Here is a 15,993-nt window from a genome sequence, read left to right as displayed (position 1 = left end):
TTCTTTTCTCAAAGTTTTTTTTTAGAATCTTTATGTAACCTTGCGCCTCCCACCAACAGTAGCAATCGCGAAAGCCTCCTCCATCATTGTTGGCAATCGCATACACTACCGCCTCCCACTACTGGCAGTAACCACATCTGCCAACTTACTCCATGTGCCGTACTCTATTTCCACCTCCCCATGACCAACAATGATTCTTACATTGCCTCATTGTTTTTTTAAAACACATAATCACATAGATTTTGTTTTGGTGGTGGTATATCACAATAAGGTCAACTTTTGCACATCTCTTTTGCTATCAAGTTAGCTCCTTTTATTGTTGCAGCACTTGGAATCTTTGTGGAGTATTACTTCTTGCTACCTGGTTTCTCTTTTGAGAATTGATTAATTTCAAGCGGTGGGATTTAATCTTTTCTTGCGCAATTTTATTTGTTTTTCTTCAATTGTGATTTCACGTAGTAGTGTAGTGTCTTCTCCCCGATGATGGTCTGATCCCTTAGCTTCTTCTTCTCTGGATCTGCAACTTAGCCCAAGTATATGCGTGACTCTTCTCCTTCGGCCTAAAAGCGCATATCTCTACTACACGTAGGTCGTGGTTGTTGCTTCTCATCGTCATCACCAGCACACGTCTACTACTTCTCGTTTGATCATGGGTTACTATACTATCCTTACCGTTCGATGCGTGATTCAGATCCAATCTGAGCATCCGATTTTCTCCCGCTCTGACTGCGGGGGTGTGATAGAGAATATCCATAGAATATTCTTATCCTAAGTTTAGGATATATTTTGTATAAGATTATCTTTGATATCTGTACATATCTTATAGTTACCTAATATGATTAGGTTTCTCATTGTAACCCTATAAATATTGATCAATGGAAATCACTCTAATCAAGGAGTTTATATTATCTGACACTACTGTTACACGGTTTTGATGTAATTAGTTTCCTAGTTTGTAGCCTAGGATAGTGCTAATCTCTTGTATATATTTACTGTCAATAGCAATGAGAAAGCCAAGGAAAATATTCCCCAAATCTTTCAGTATCCTTGGCATTATCGAGGAGCTAGTAATACAATTGTATCAAGTTCAAGGAAATGAAGATTGGATCGATTAATTTCAGGATATATTTAGCAACCACAACCTTGTAGATAGACAATATTTTGTTGCAAATTAATTAATTTTACTCTATCTTTTATTTTTCTTTTGATACCTCACTTTCTATTTTATATACCACACTTTCCATTACCTTCATCCTTTAACTATTTTTCATCTTCTATTTTCCCCCACAATCAGTCAAGGATCTTCTTTCTCATCCTTCTTTTCTCTCTCCTACTTTTTACAGATGCATAAACAAATTCAGCTAAAAAAGCATTGTCATGTGTCTTAACAATAATTGGTGCATGTCGATGTTTTTTTTTAAAAATATGCAATCTCTATCCATGTGTCACCCACCCAAATTTTGGCTCTTCAGCCAATGCTCCTTCATCCTCCATCTTTAAAGGATGCACCTTCATCCTCCTTAATTGGGGAACATTATGAAAACTTCCACAAGAACCCTCATCCTCTAAATTCATACAAAAATATTGAGGATGAGGATTTTAGTCCTCATTGTGGGTGCTCTAAGAAAGAGTAGTCATAATCTTAATACTCTTTTGGTCATATATTTAAATAATAGTGTTGCGGGTTGATAATAACGAGCTTTGTTGCCAATGTTATATTCAAATTATCAATAACAAGCTAGAACATATGCCTATAAGAATGTGATTGATATAAGGATGGCTTCTTGGAGGATCAATTCTTCAATTGAGCAAAAGAATGAAAGTAGGTGAAAGGAGGATCATGTTACAACCATCAAGGAGTACAAGGGTAAGAGATTGAACTTGCTAGAAAGATATGTGATGAGATTTCAAATTTTATCCACCCTTTGCCCTCCTTTAGTAAGTATAAGGTATTATACCAGAAGGTGAAGGATTATTATTGAGTATCACGTGCATGTACCTTGTTAAGTTCAATATGGGAGCTTAGTAGAAGGAGACTTTTGAAAACACCATCTTTGCTTAAATGTACGCTTAAGTTAATTTCATATTCATGGTGTTGATATATTTCCTTAGCAACTTCAAACAATCGAGAATCCCTTTCAAATTTGCGTCAGAGCCTTGTCTACTAGCCGTTAACGGTCAAAGATTGAGAAAAGGGAGCAGGAAAGGTTTGAGAGAGCACTTCGCAAAAGGATTGGGGCATGCGAGGTTGTGTGGGGATTTTGGGTGGATACATTAGTTACTGTGGTCTTAAACAATATTGATTACTTTCAATTTTGTTTGTTCCATCAATTTAGTCTAAGAGTTAGGTGAGGATTCAACTTCATATTTGTAATTTCTTGTACACTTCTCATTGTACCATATCATATTCCAACTCTTACATGCTTCTTGATATTTCTCACCTCAAAAATTAATCTTATATCACTAGCCATATGATCAAAGGCTCCTAAACCCATAATTAGAAATTTTTAATTTTTTATCAAGCATTCATAGACACATGCACAAACATTAGAGGTGGATAAGAGATGATACCTGTAAAATTACTTATACTAACAACATTATATGATGTATAGCATGAGTCTGTTAACATTAGGGTTTTTTTTTTATTCACACGAGGAACAAAGCTTTGTTAACATTAGGTAATTGTCCCGTCTCAATGATATTTTCTTGCAAGTTATCATAGTATTCAGACTGATAGAGAATATCCATAGAATATTCTCATCCTAGGTTTAGGATATATTTTGTATAAGATTATCTTTGATATCTGTACATATCTTATAGTTACCTAATATGATTAGGTTTCTCATTGTAACCCTATAAATGTTGATCAATGGAAATCACTCTAATGAAGGAGTTTATATTATCTGACATGGTATCACAGCTTAGGTTAGATCTTGGGATCATATACAAAAATTCTCACCCTGCCGGTGGGGTTAGAAAATTAAACCCACCAGCGGGATATACAAAGTTTTTTATGCTTCCGCAAACACACATATAGATTTTTTTTCTTTTCTCAAAGTTTTTTTTAGAATCTTTATGTAACCTTGCGCCTCCTACGTAGCAATCGCGAAAGCCTCCTCCATCGTTGTTGTTGGCAATCGCATACACTACCGCCTCCCACTACTGGCAGTAACCACATCTGCCAACCTACTCCATGTGCCGCACTCTATTTCCACCTCCCCATGACCAACAATGATTCTTATATTGCCTTATTGGTTTTATTTTTTACACATAATCACATAGATTTTGTTTTGGTGGTGGTATATCACAATAAGGTCAACTTTTGCACATCTCTTTTGCTATCAAGTTAGCTCCTTTTATTGTTGCAGCACTTGGAATCTTTGTGGAGTATTAATTCTTGCTACCTGGTTTCTCTTTTGAGAATTGATTAATTTCAAGCGGTGGGATTTAATCTTTTCTTGCGCAATTTTATTTGTTTTTCTTCAACTGTGATTTCACGTAGTAGTGTAGTGTCTTCTCTCCGATGATGGTTTGATCCCTTAACTTATTCTTCTCTGGATCTGCAACTTGGCCCAAGTATATGCGTGACTCTTCTCCTTCGGCCTAAAAGCGCATATCTCTACTATACGTAGGTCGTGGTTGTTGCTTCTCATCGTCATCACTAGCACACGTCTACTACTTCTCTTTTGATCATGGGTTACTATACTATCCTTACCGTTCGATGCGTGATTCAGATCCAGTCTGAGCATCCGATTTTCTCCCGCTCTGACTGCGGGGGTGTGATAGAGAATATCCATAGAATATTCTCATCCTAGGTTTAGGATATATTTTGTATAAGATTATCTTTGATATCTGTACATATCTTATAGTTACCTAATATGATTAGGTTTCTCATTGTAACCCTATAAATATTGATCAATGGAAATCACTCTAATGAAGGTGTTTATATTATCTGACACAGACCCATTAAAAAGTGTATAATTTGCCTAATATACAAACTTCAATTCACATGAAAAACGCCATAAAATAAAGACAATGATCATCAAAAGCAAATACTATCAAATTCTACCTACTTTTTTCATTTTGCAAATATACACTAATTAATTACAATATGCATTGTTTTATACAGTGTACACTAATTTTGTTGTACTCGATAATTTTCATCAATATGTAATCAAAGATAATAATGGTCAAAGACGGGTCAACGTTGTCGCAAACCATACACGGAATACCATAGTTAAAAAAAAAAAAAAAAGAAAAATCGAATCGGAAGGGTTTATCAATCTTTTAATCTCTCTTCCCAACTCTGAACACTATTTTTCTCAACTCGTTCTCAAAAATGAAGTATTTACGATTCATTTCACCCAAGTTCTCAACTCTTCGCCAAAACCCTAATCTCGATTTTCTAGGGTTTATCCAATCATCAAATGCAATCTCCTCGCGCAATTACAGCACCACTCCGGCTACCGAATCGGCCCCAAAACCACCGCTACCGGCGGCGAAGATCACCTCAATCGCCAACGAAATCTCGAATTTGACATTGCTAGAAGTGGCAGACTTGACGAGTTTGCTTGGGAAGAAATTGGAGGTGAAAGATTTGCCGATTGTTTCGTTGATGATGCCGGGAATGGGGTTCAGTCTCCGAGGAATGGGTGGCGCTGGCGGCGGTGCTGCGGCGGCGCCGGTGGAGGAGGAGAAGAAGGAGAAGACTGTGTTTGATTTGAAGTTGGAAGCCGGGTTCGAGGCCGGGGCGAAGATTAAGATTATTAAGGAGGTTAGGAGTTTTACTGATTATGGTTTGAAGGAGGCTAAAGAGCTGGTGGAGAAGGCTCCGGCGGTGTTGAAGACCGGGGTTTCGAAGGAGGATGCGGAAAAGATTATTGAGAAGATGAAGGCGATTGGCGCGAAAGTGATCATGGAGTGAGGTAAGAATTGATAAATAATATCATCTTTGTTGAAATTCATTATATTGGTGAAGCTTTGTATTGATTGTGATTGTTATATGTATTTTTTTGTTGTTGAATTTGGGTTGTTTTATGTGTTTTTGGGAGGGTTAAAGGTGGTTTTGTTGTTGGGTTTATTTTAAGAGTACTTTAGGTACATTGTTGATTGGAAAGAATGTCATTTTAAGCAATTAGAGTATGAATTTCTGCAGTAATTGGTTGATTGCAGTACTAATGTAGCTTAGTTCTCCATTAGATCCTTGGTTTATGTTATCGGGTAATTGGCGTTATTACTTATTAGCTATTGTTCTCTTTGAACTGATAGTGTAGAAGTTTGTTTTTGGGTTTGTTAAACGAATTTGGACATATATATGGGATTGGCGATGCTAGTGTTTAGTGGCAACTCTGTGACTGGTTTCTCTTTTGAAGACAGGTGTGGCTGGAGAGTAGTTAATGCTGGAAAAATATGCTTCCTTTGCTCATGTTTAATTAATGGGCTTTAATCTTTGTATTCTGACTTTGGTGGTTAAGAGTTAGAAAATCTTGTGAAGATGGGAGCATAGGCACTAGCTTGTAATTGATAATTTCTTTGAGATTGTTGTTAAGGTCATTCATTGGTCATGGGTTTTGAGGTTCACAAATGTACCATGAGATGTACCACACAATGTTGGATTCATTTTTCTACTTAGCTTTTAAGACTTAAAAGTTTTGCTTGGTCTTTTATGTTGAGCTGGTTTAAGGTTTCCAAAGGTCTGAAGTACTTGGTCTCGTTCCTTCAAATACTCATGGTTGGAAGAATTTGACCTAGAGCTGAAATGGAAACTTTTACTCATCATTAAGCGCTGATTTCTACTTTCTTCCACCTTTTTTGGGGGATATACTTACTGTTCTAGTGTTCTGAGGTGCACATATCTGTATTGTATAAGGGTTGATTTAGTACTTAAAAATTTTGAGCTTAGAGAATTCCTAACTTTGATTCTTAAAAATTTGGAAAATTCATATTCTGGCAATCTAGCTTATACATCCTTCAGTTAACTGGGTATTGATGAGAAAATGGATTTGACTAATGCTCCATTCTAATTAGTGTCCACTTAACCAACTTTTGTTATTCCATATCACCTAACCTTAACATATTTAAGTAATGTTACTTGCAAGATTAAACTATCAATGCAAATATTTCTGTCTGTCAACTTCTCGCCTCTCTCTCTCTCTGCCCGCAACCTAACCCTCCCTCTATCTTTCAGCCTGCAATCCTAACCCCCTTTCTCTCTCTCCTCCTTTTATTTCTTTTGAGCATGAGCACCATCAATCCTCAACTGTCTCTCTACTTCCGTTCCCCTCTTCACCAGACATCAAATCACTCTGCAAGAGCTGCCAGGCCCAATATGTCATCATGCAGCCCCCCCCCCCCCCCCCCCCCCCAACACACACACACACACACACACACACACTCACTCACTCCTCTCCTCTTTTATTTGTTCCATTGGAATTTTCACCAGCATGTCATCACTGCTGCCTGCAACATTCCTCATTTCCTTGCTGCCTTTTTTTGTTCCCAAACATTTAACAGGGGAAAAGGGTTGAAAGCTTTTGGGGACAACTAGTAACTGGGATTTTATCCATTGTGAGGATTTGTGGTGGGGTGGTGCTATGTTATAAGCAGAAATAAAGCAGGAAAAAAAATGATTTTGTTGGCTCGATCAGTGTAACTTTCAAAAGGTGGAAGTTCTCTTTCAATGGTTGGTGGGTAGGGGGTGGGAGGGGGGTGATGGCTTTATTGGAAAAGTTGATATAAATTAAGGGATAAGACAAGGTAGCTAGCGTAATTTTCTGGAGAAAGGGAGCAGATTTGCATATTCTTGAGATTGTTGCTGGAGAAGGTGGGTGTTGTGATGAGTTGGAAATAGGAGTTAGAAAGGACTACCACTGTTTTCATTTAAACAAGGGGTAACAAATTTGCAATTTTTTCAGAAAATATCTGTTAAAAAGGTGGGGGTGTAGACTGAGAAATATGGAGTGGAGGAGCAGTTTTGTTATGCCCTATGCATTTACCTTTTTTTTTAGAGATGTTATCTTTAAATTTGCCCGCCCATGCATATTTTTTCTTAAAACATTTTACCATTTTGAGGAAGGTAAACTAATTTGCAACAAAGGGAGTAAGGCAAGTACCATTAAGCTTGAAAAGGTCTAGATAATGGCAACCAAGTTCATTTTATTATTAATAAATATAGGTGGTAGGTGAGCAAAATTAAGTTCTAATGTGTTTAGATAAGGCTAAAGGAATATCCAGGTGAAAAAACAGGAATTTTTCAGTAAGAGCACCTTATAGAAAATGGGTGGATGTGACATTGTATGTTTACTCCATATAAGCCTCTTATGTGTTTGTTTCCCTAAATACATCTTTATTGTATCCTGTATTATGATATTATCTATATATGGTGCAAGTACTATCAACTCAACCAGTTGTTTTTTCTGTTCCAATTTTCCAATCTCTTACCCCCATATGAGTCAAAGGAAAAAAGTAATTAAAATTCTAGTGATGACAGTATATATGCTCCATTTGTGAAAAAATTGGTAAGATATGAATCAATACAATAAATAATTAAATATGAACTAAAACTTGTGTGGTAAAATTACTAAACAGTACTCATTTGTTATAGGTACATTGCTCCAGCCTCCCGTTATCCAGGATACAATATAGTTTTATAAAACTACTCTTATGTCTTGTAGTAGTTTTGTGTTATCTATCCATTGCCCTATCAGTTCTTGTGAGTATATGCAATTATATATTTCAGATGGGTTAAAATTAATCAATTTAGAGCTGGTCTTAATGTTTGTGGATAATATATACCTTTCTCTGGTATATTGTTAATCCGTTTTAGATTTTTGAAAGACGGTGGATTGAACTTGAAAACTTGCCTGCTGAATTGGGAATAGAAATAGAATACTTAACTATATCAAGCAATGGATTTGGGTTTATTCAGATGGTACATATTGTATGTAATGATTAATGGGTTGAGTGGCTAACCTCCTAAGTATATAAATGTTATGTAGGTATGATGGTTTATAAAAAGCGGGAAGGATAAATAGCCAATATAGGTTATAGCCTATCTATTTCTGTAAGACGTCAATTAGACTGTGTAAGTAATTTATAGGAGCAGAGATTTGGAAATGAAAGGGAGCAACTGTTTGTGGGGTACAGGAGTTTAATGTTAGTTATAAGAGAATGAATTGATATGAGAGCAACTTCTATGATATTCTCCGTACTGCCTTAATACAATACAAAATACAGAATTTGTGATGCGGAAAGTCTCTTATTTTTGCTTGGCATGGTATATATCATTGTTTCAATGCCTTAATGTGCTAAAGATTCATATGGGCATTCATTTGTTTCTTGGATTATGATTATTGCATTAATTACTTTTTTACACCTCTGTTTACATTTTGTCTCTACACTACCTGCCAATGGTTTTGAGTTGTGAACACACTGTACACAGTGCACACTGGCCAAAAGGAACATAGCCCAAATCCCCAATACTTGAATCTTTAACTTTGGTGATAAATCTGATAATTGTGTTTCTTTTTCTTGAGAAAAGAAAATTGGTGCTTTTAGCACAATGTAAATCTGACCCACAATCTGGGTTTTGTTTGAAGTATGATGGGGATATATTAGAGTCTGATGGTGGATTTTACTTGGGAGGTTGTGTTGGAGTACTTGGTTTGGAAGCTTTCTATATGGATTAAGCCATATGACTATCTGATCATTGTGTATGAGGGAGCTATATATTTGTAGCATTACTGATGATTTATTTTTGTTGATATTTTATTTTGGGGTTATTAAAAACTCTTTTGTTTCCTCTTCTCTAAAAAGTTTTCAGTATTCTTGTTGGGGCATCAATCAACTGTTTTCTGGTGCTAAGTGCCTAAGCCCGTACTTTCAATTTGTTTTTAGCTTGTTTAAACTTTGCTTTATACTTTAAGTCATGGTAGCCTCCAGTTATGTAAGAGCTCTCTTTTCAAGGGTTGCTTTTGGAATTGCCTATGATGTAAATATTCTATCTGTTTCTTTTGACTGGTTTTGGTTAAATTTTGACATTTGAGGGTTATCAAATTGTTGATCTCATTTACCATTGTTGCATGTAAAGTCTTCTATTCATGAAAACTTTGTGGAGATGTTGAAACCTATGGAGTTGGAGCCAAGTTAAAAAAATTTCAAGTATAAATTTAATAATTTATGCTTTGAGTTATTCTCTGTTAGATCTACTTTGGTATTGATTTACTTATTTTCCTATTTATAGATTTTCATATGACTTGTTACAAATGATGATTCTCTCTTTGCATGTCATAAACATCAAGGGTTTATATATCTTAACTCTATATGTTGCTGGAATTTTGGAGTTTTCGTCCTCCAAATTCTGTATGTGAATGATTTGATTTATAGGGAAAAGGCGGATATTCTAATCATAATGTTTGTCAAGGATTTTTAGTGTGGGCAAGTGTGTTTTCTCCTAAATCTTTTTTTCACTTTTCTTTTTTTATTTACTCTATTAAGTTAGAATATTAGGTCGCCATTATGGTTGCCGGGTATGATTATGATAATTATAATCAGTTGTTTGGGATTTGGGTGAATTGGTGCTAGGATAATTGAATGGATACACTTTTTTAAGAATAATTGTGTTTAATTCAATTTTTTAATTCTTGCTATGCTATTCTATTTCAAATTGTGAGTTTGCCTAATACATGCATTTGTGGTCTACAGGTCGGTCTCTGATTTAGTTAGATTTTTTGCCTGAGGAGGGTTGGCAGAATGAAGAATTCCCTCTCTAAATTGTGGCATCTCTAAGCCTGCCAACTCTTGATGCGCCATTTTCCTTGCTTACAAAGGGCTGTGGTCGAGATAAATTAATATTTCAATGATATCTCTTGGATTTTCCATCAAGCCTGAAGTGCTGGATTCTACTTGTATGTTTTCTCGTATAATTCATGGTTGTAGTCTTCACTGAGAGTAGGTGAAAATGTTTCGAAAATTTTGCACTTCAATCACGCACCTTACAAATCTGTAAGGGTTACTGGCTTACTGCAATATAATAAACATCTCCATTCTTATATATGGTCGTATTGTTTTCGTTTAGAATTTTCTTGATTATTGCTACTCTGGACTAAGCTTGTTAGAATTCTTTTTTCATTTCACGACTTATTTCAAATTTTCAGCAATATCATGCTTGTCCAATATATTTTTTGATATTCTGTACATATAGAAAACATTTTAGCTTTTGCCCCTCAAGTGAAAATGGACCGTCATCCTCAAGTTTGAGTGGTAATTATTAAAGTATGCACAATTTACTGCAACATTTTGCATTTACTTCTGCTATTGCACCTGAAGTCTGAAGTTTTGAGGAGAAAGTATTGTATTGTATTGCATCATATATTAACAAACATATTTTCTTTTTTGATGGGACAAAATCGTGAAAATCACTTGAGCAGGAAACTATCCCTTCATCATCTCTCACGACTCACGATGCTAAACCTCACCCAGAAACAATTTCATGTATTACACAATCAATATGCCATTGGAAATGCATGCTAGTGCTTTAACCCCAAATGAGAAAGCAAGACGAGGCCCTAAAAGCAGGAAGCAATTTCATGTTTTGCCATGGCTTCCCTCACCATGTTCATCTTCAGAGCTTGATACTAAGTCACCCCCTGCGAGATCAGTGATTGCAATTCTTCGGCTGTGGGTGTAGTCTAGAGCATTAAATTCTTTGCAGATCTCTTCTACGTCACTGTCTGTTATTTTTCCCATCTCTTTAAGCTTGAATATAACATACTCAGCTTTACTGCAAACACCAAAATAACTGTTAGAAGTAGTGGCGGGTCTAGAAATTTTTAATGTAAGTAGGCACATTTTCAATCCTTTCCAAACATTTAGTAACGCATCTATACTCTATAGTAGTAACTCTTGCAAGTTGTCCTATCTTGTTAGACGAAAAAGTAGTAGGGACTTGTTTTAATTATTTTCTCCTCATGGGGTATACGAAATAATCTTTCATGGTGTACCATTATACGATTAGTCGTTTTCATGGCATAGCATTGCATGCTGTACAACATGACCTTGTTTCGCGTTTGCCATCATTTTCTGTTAGTTGAAACTGGTGAACCTTGTTCAGGATTTACAGACCTCAGCTATGCCACAGAACTTGACTTGCTTTGCTGCTTGCTAACTGAAGGGATTTGGCTAGAAATCTTTGAACATGCTGCTCTAGCTGACAGTCATTCTACCCCTATCGTAAGATTTAATCATGTTATAGCTATGATTTTCTAGTTGTAATTATCCTATAATAATTTCATTCAACCAATCCATTCCGAAAACCCCTTACCATCTCTTCTTACTGTAATGTGTAGCATAAATCTTAGGCACTTCTTATAACACTTTAAAACTCTTTGCATCTTAGTTATTTCTTTGCTGCGTTTGTTAAGCTCGTACACAAGTATAAAATAATGACCTAGAATCAGAATGTTAAAAGACTAAAGAAAAAACAGTACTGATTGTAGTTAGTCTAAAGAAGAATTCTGAAGTAAAATTACCTGATACTTCCATCATGGTCTATATCAGCCTCCATCAGATCTCCAAGAGTCATTCTTTTCTTAAGTACATCTTTCGCCATCCTTCTATTCCTCTTCTCGAGCCTATACTCAGTCAGATACAAGAACGCCTTAGCAACTGCCAATGTACTAGCTAGTAGCCAGATAATCGCGAAGCATCTCCCTCCTACAGTCTTAAAGGCATGGTCTCCATAACCCACTGTTGTAACAGATGTTACAGACAGGTAAAAACTGTCTACCCAATTCAGCTTTTCGAAAACATGCACTGTAATCGTCCCAATAGTAAGGAAAACAAAAACAGCACCCAAAGCCAAACAAACCTTAATCCTTATCCTCATTCTACCTTTCTTTTTGTCAATCACATAGTCTCTTATAATCTTGTTAAACTTGGTATCGTCGAGGAAAACTTCCTCCTGTGATTCAAGAACATAAGTGACCAAACCATTCAGCAGAACATCGATAAACCCAAACCCGACTAGAATGAATATACATGTGAAGAGCTTAGTAAAATTAGAAGCCGGTATTATGTCACCATATCCTATGGTAGACAGAGTTACTACTGTAAAATACAGGGCATCCACAAGCTTATTATCTGTCCTATGACCTTTAAACGTGTCGTGGGTTAACGTGAATACTGTCACCCCAACAGATATATATAGCATCAACCCAACCAAAGCTAGCTGCAGTATACGTGAAGCCTTCTTTGTTCGATGCCTGTGATCGAAGGACTCGAGTGGCACGAGCCCTTTTTCATCAGTGAACAGAGGAGGAGCAGAACATGACCTGTCAAAGTTGATAATAAGATCTTTGTCTAAGGGACTTGTAATAGGCGGAGGACACGGAAATGTGCTGTCATCCTTCAGAAGTCTAGTTGTGGATTGACGATCTAATAATTTTCTTCTGATGGAGTTAACTCGTGGTGCTGCGAGGAGGGGGTGGGTTGCATCATTGAAAAGAAGAAGTGATCTTAGAGATTGCGACGACCTTGGTGAGCCGCGATCAATGTAGGCCGATGGGAATGGTTGCCTGGCTCGAGGCGAGCTTGTATCTTGAGACACCCTTACATCTTGAGGGAGAAATGGTTCATTCATTGTCAAACTTTGCAAGAAATATTTGAGCCTTTTTTTTATGAAGTTTGTACAATAAAATTTTTGACAAATTGTACAATCAAAATTGGATATTGATAATTGATATTAATTTTAATCTTTGGCTAAAGATTTTGTTAGCAGAAGATGTTCTGCCTTTTGTGCATAATAATGATCTGTAATCAAAGGTTCCTATGTTTGATAAATACAATTATTTTTTCTTTTTCTTTTTTGTTTTTGTTTTTATTTATAAATTTTATTAGTGGTTGAAAAATAGAGACAACTGTCTAGATACACTGGTCAAGGAAATGGACATCTTTGTTATTAATTTATTAAATTGAAAACGATCTTTGTTATTTGATATATTTAGTTTTCCTCCTATCAAACTTTACCTAGACACGTACTAAAAATGATTAATAGTAGCACAATTAAATATGATGTATAATTGTCAACTTCAGCAAAAATTGTTTACTGCTTTTATGATGTATCAATAGGATAAAGGTGATCTATTTGATAAGTATTTGAAAAAAAAGATATATATGGTCATTATTATTCTAGCCGATATGAAATATATCCGATATATTTTCCATATTGGTAAAAATGATTTTTTTATATTGATATGGAAAATCAATCACACAACTAAACTTTCCCATGTTTTTTTTTGGTATCTGCAATATGTTCATTGAATGACTTTAATAGAAACAAGGAAAAAAAAAATAGTATTACCATTTAAAATATATATATACATATAAAAAAAAAAAAAAAAAACCTTATGTATAAAAAATGATAGAACATAGAAGGTACAAGTGTACAACTGTACAAGTACTTATGCGATATATTACGGCAATTATAATTTTTGTACCAAACAAACATTCCATCTTACATTATAATTTTTAATTGAGAAAAATCTAATGTAGTAATCCAATTTTTTTTTTTTTTTTTTTTTTTTTGAGGGAATGTAATAATCCAATTTAATAATTCTTAATTCAATAATTTCTAAAAGAAGAAATAAAAGTGATTATAACTCAAAACCAACTTTCTCCAGTGTAAAATAAGAAAAACAAATGATAACTTTTAATTCGTAATGAGTTTTTAGTTTGATTGTATTTTAATGTGTAATTTCTAATGGTACATACTATAAAAGCTAATATAATTAATCTAATAATCCGTACTACATTATAAATGTTTTTAAAGAGTAAAAATATGCTAGAAAGATTGTAATTTTTTGTAGTCCATAAAGTTTTTTTTTTTTTTTTTTTTTTTTTTCTTTTTTTTTTTTTTGAGGCATAATACATTAAGGTAATTTAACCCATCTTACAATAATTCAGTGAAAGTCCGCCTTAATTAAAAATTTATGCAAGATTTATCATACGACTAAACATCATTAGAGGGTATGAGTGTGAATGCTTGGAAAAAAAAACAAATAAACAAAATCGGAGGGCTTTTAATATCCAGAAGACCACAAGTAATCAACGCAACGGCGTTTGAGACGGCCATTTGTTTGGATTCTTTGGAAATCTATAGCTCCCCAGCAAAAAAATAGTCCTTTTCCTCAATGTCAAAAAAATAATAATAACAATAATAATAATGATAAAAAAATAATTAACTAGTCATTTTCTTCATGTTTGACACCTTTTGTTTTGTTGTCTTTATATATTAAGTTGGTGATGTGGTTGACAAATTCACATTCTCCTCTTAATATCCGATAATTTAGGATGAAGAATATGAATTAAAAAGGCCGACAACCTAGTTGGCCAAAAGGTAGGGAACAAACAAAAGCATGTTAAGTTTAATTAGATTTAGACGGCTACACATCTATCATATATTCATACACATCCATTTCAACATCAACTTCTATCATTCACTACCCTGTAATCTACTATATACTTCGTTTCTTAAAGATTGTCCCAACGAAAACTAAGAAATTAAAATAACAGTTAAAGTAATGAACATAAGGGTAAAGCACGACTCCTCATGACCATGGAGCAAACTCAAAAAACAATTTTAAAAATGTGGCAATTTTAGATAGACAAATGAGTAGTTATCATTCTTACATGATCAAAGTTGACTTTTGACACTTTAATCCTTTTGTGTTGTATTATAAAACATATTGCTGGAGTTCTAGCATCAACTTAAATCTTTGGTTGAGTTTACAGGTTCAAATTTCATCCACCCCTCAATTTAAGTGGGATATTTCGTATGGGTATGGAGATGGCTCATGCTACATCCACACTACAAGCCCAACGGGCTCTCATGTGAAGGGACGTGATACAGTATAAAACGTATTTTTAGCCTCAACTAACCATCATCTTATTCAAATACAAAGAACATATTATCTACATTTTTATTTAGTTGACATCTTTCTTTTATCACGCTTTTCAACGCACCATTTTAACGACTACTATCTCCATTGTAAAATTATATTAAAAAATGGAAATTTTGATATTTGCTACCAGGGAAAACACCTCGCTTCACATTTGCTATCGGGTTTTTTTTTTTTTTTTTTTTTCTTTGCAACCACTTAAATCAGAGTTTGTTAAAAATCACTACCACTTGTCTTACACCGTTAGTATTTCCGTTACCACTACCCAACCACCGTCCAGCCACCACTCCTTCCCACCCATCAGCTTCCCAATCCACCGCCACTGTTCAACATCAAACCCACCGCAACCACCACCCAACCACCGTCCAGCCACCACTCCTTCCCCACCCACCAGCTGCCCAAACCCCTGCCCGCGACTCCAGCCACCCAAGCAAACAACTCCGATCCCCTACTCCTTCCAAGACTCACAGAACCACCATCATAACCAGCCACAATTAACCACCACTTCGCACAACCGTTCAAACCACCATCAACAACCGGCAATCAGCAGCAGAACCACAGAGAACTACCATCAATTACCAACCATTTCGCTGCCCCTTTCCCCTGTTCCCTTGCATCACCACCAATCGGCACCAACACCCCAGCCACCGCCAGCTGCCACAACACACAACAATCGAACCCAAGTTCGCAACCCCAGCCCCGTTCGAACCCCAGCAATCAACACACAGCAATCGAACCCAAATTTGCAACCCCCAACGACAGTCGGCGTAGGTGTCGCAATCCCATCCCCGTTTGCAGCCCCCTCTCCTCGAAAACCCGCCTCGATCCCAGCCAAAAACCCTAATTCAATTAAGCTTGTGGGTAACGAGAGTGGAGAATGTGGGTGAAGAAGAAGGAGGAAGAGCGGTTTTTGTGGAGTTTTTTGGTGGCGAGGTGGAGGACCATGGGGAGGGTAACGCCAGCGGCAGGAGGGGGAGGGTGGCTAAGGTGTTTTAAGGGTGGCTTGTTCTTGTTTTTTTAATTTTTTTTTTTTTAATAA

General features: G+C 35.8%; 2 pseudogenes across 2 annotated transcripts; one reads left to right on the top strand and one right to left on the bottom strand.

Moving 5' to 3' along the window:
* Positions 1-4,295: 4,295 nt before the first annotated feature.
* Positions 4,296-10,077, top strand: LOC145559385 (uncharacterized; annotated as a pseudogene). Its single transcript, XR_014092703.1, has 2 exons — positions 4,296-4,925; positions 9,703-10,077. The product of XR_014092703.1 is annotated as an uncharacterized LOC145559385 (transcript).
* A 235-nt stretch (positions 10,078-10,312) lies between these two features.
* LOC145559286 (two-pore potassium channel 4 pseudogene) lies at positions 10,313-12,637 on the bottom strand (annotated as a pseudogene). The gene is made up of 2 exons (XR_014092688.1): positions 11,529-12,637; positions 10,313-10,780 (listed from the first exon to the last, which is right to left on the bottom strand). The product of XR_014092688.1 is annotated as a two-pore potassium channel 4 pseudogene (transcript).
* Positions 12,638-15,993: the final 3,356 nt, after the last annotated feature.

The sequence above is a fragment of the Chenopodium album genome, chromosome 9, assembly GCF_948465745.1.
Source record: "Chenopodium album chromosome 9, dcCheAlbu1.1, whole genome shotgun sequence".
In the NCBI taxonomy this organism is placed as follows: domain Eukaryota; kingdom Viridiplantae; phylum Streptophyta; class Magnoliopsida; order Caryophyllales; family Amaranthaceae; genus Chenopodium; species Chenopodium album.
This window is presented reverse-complemented; position numbering and strand designations above follow the sequence as displayed.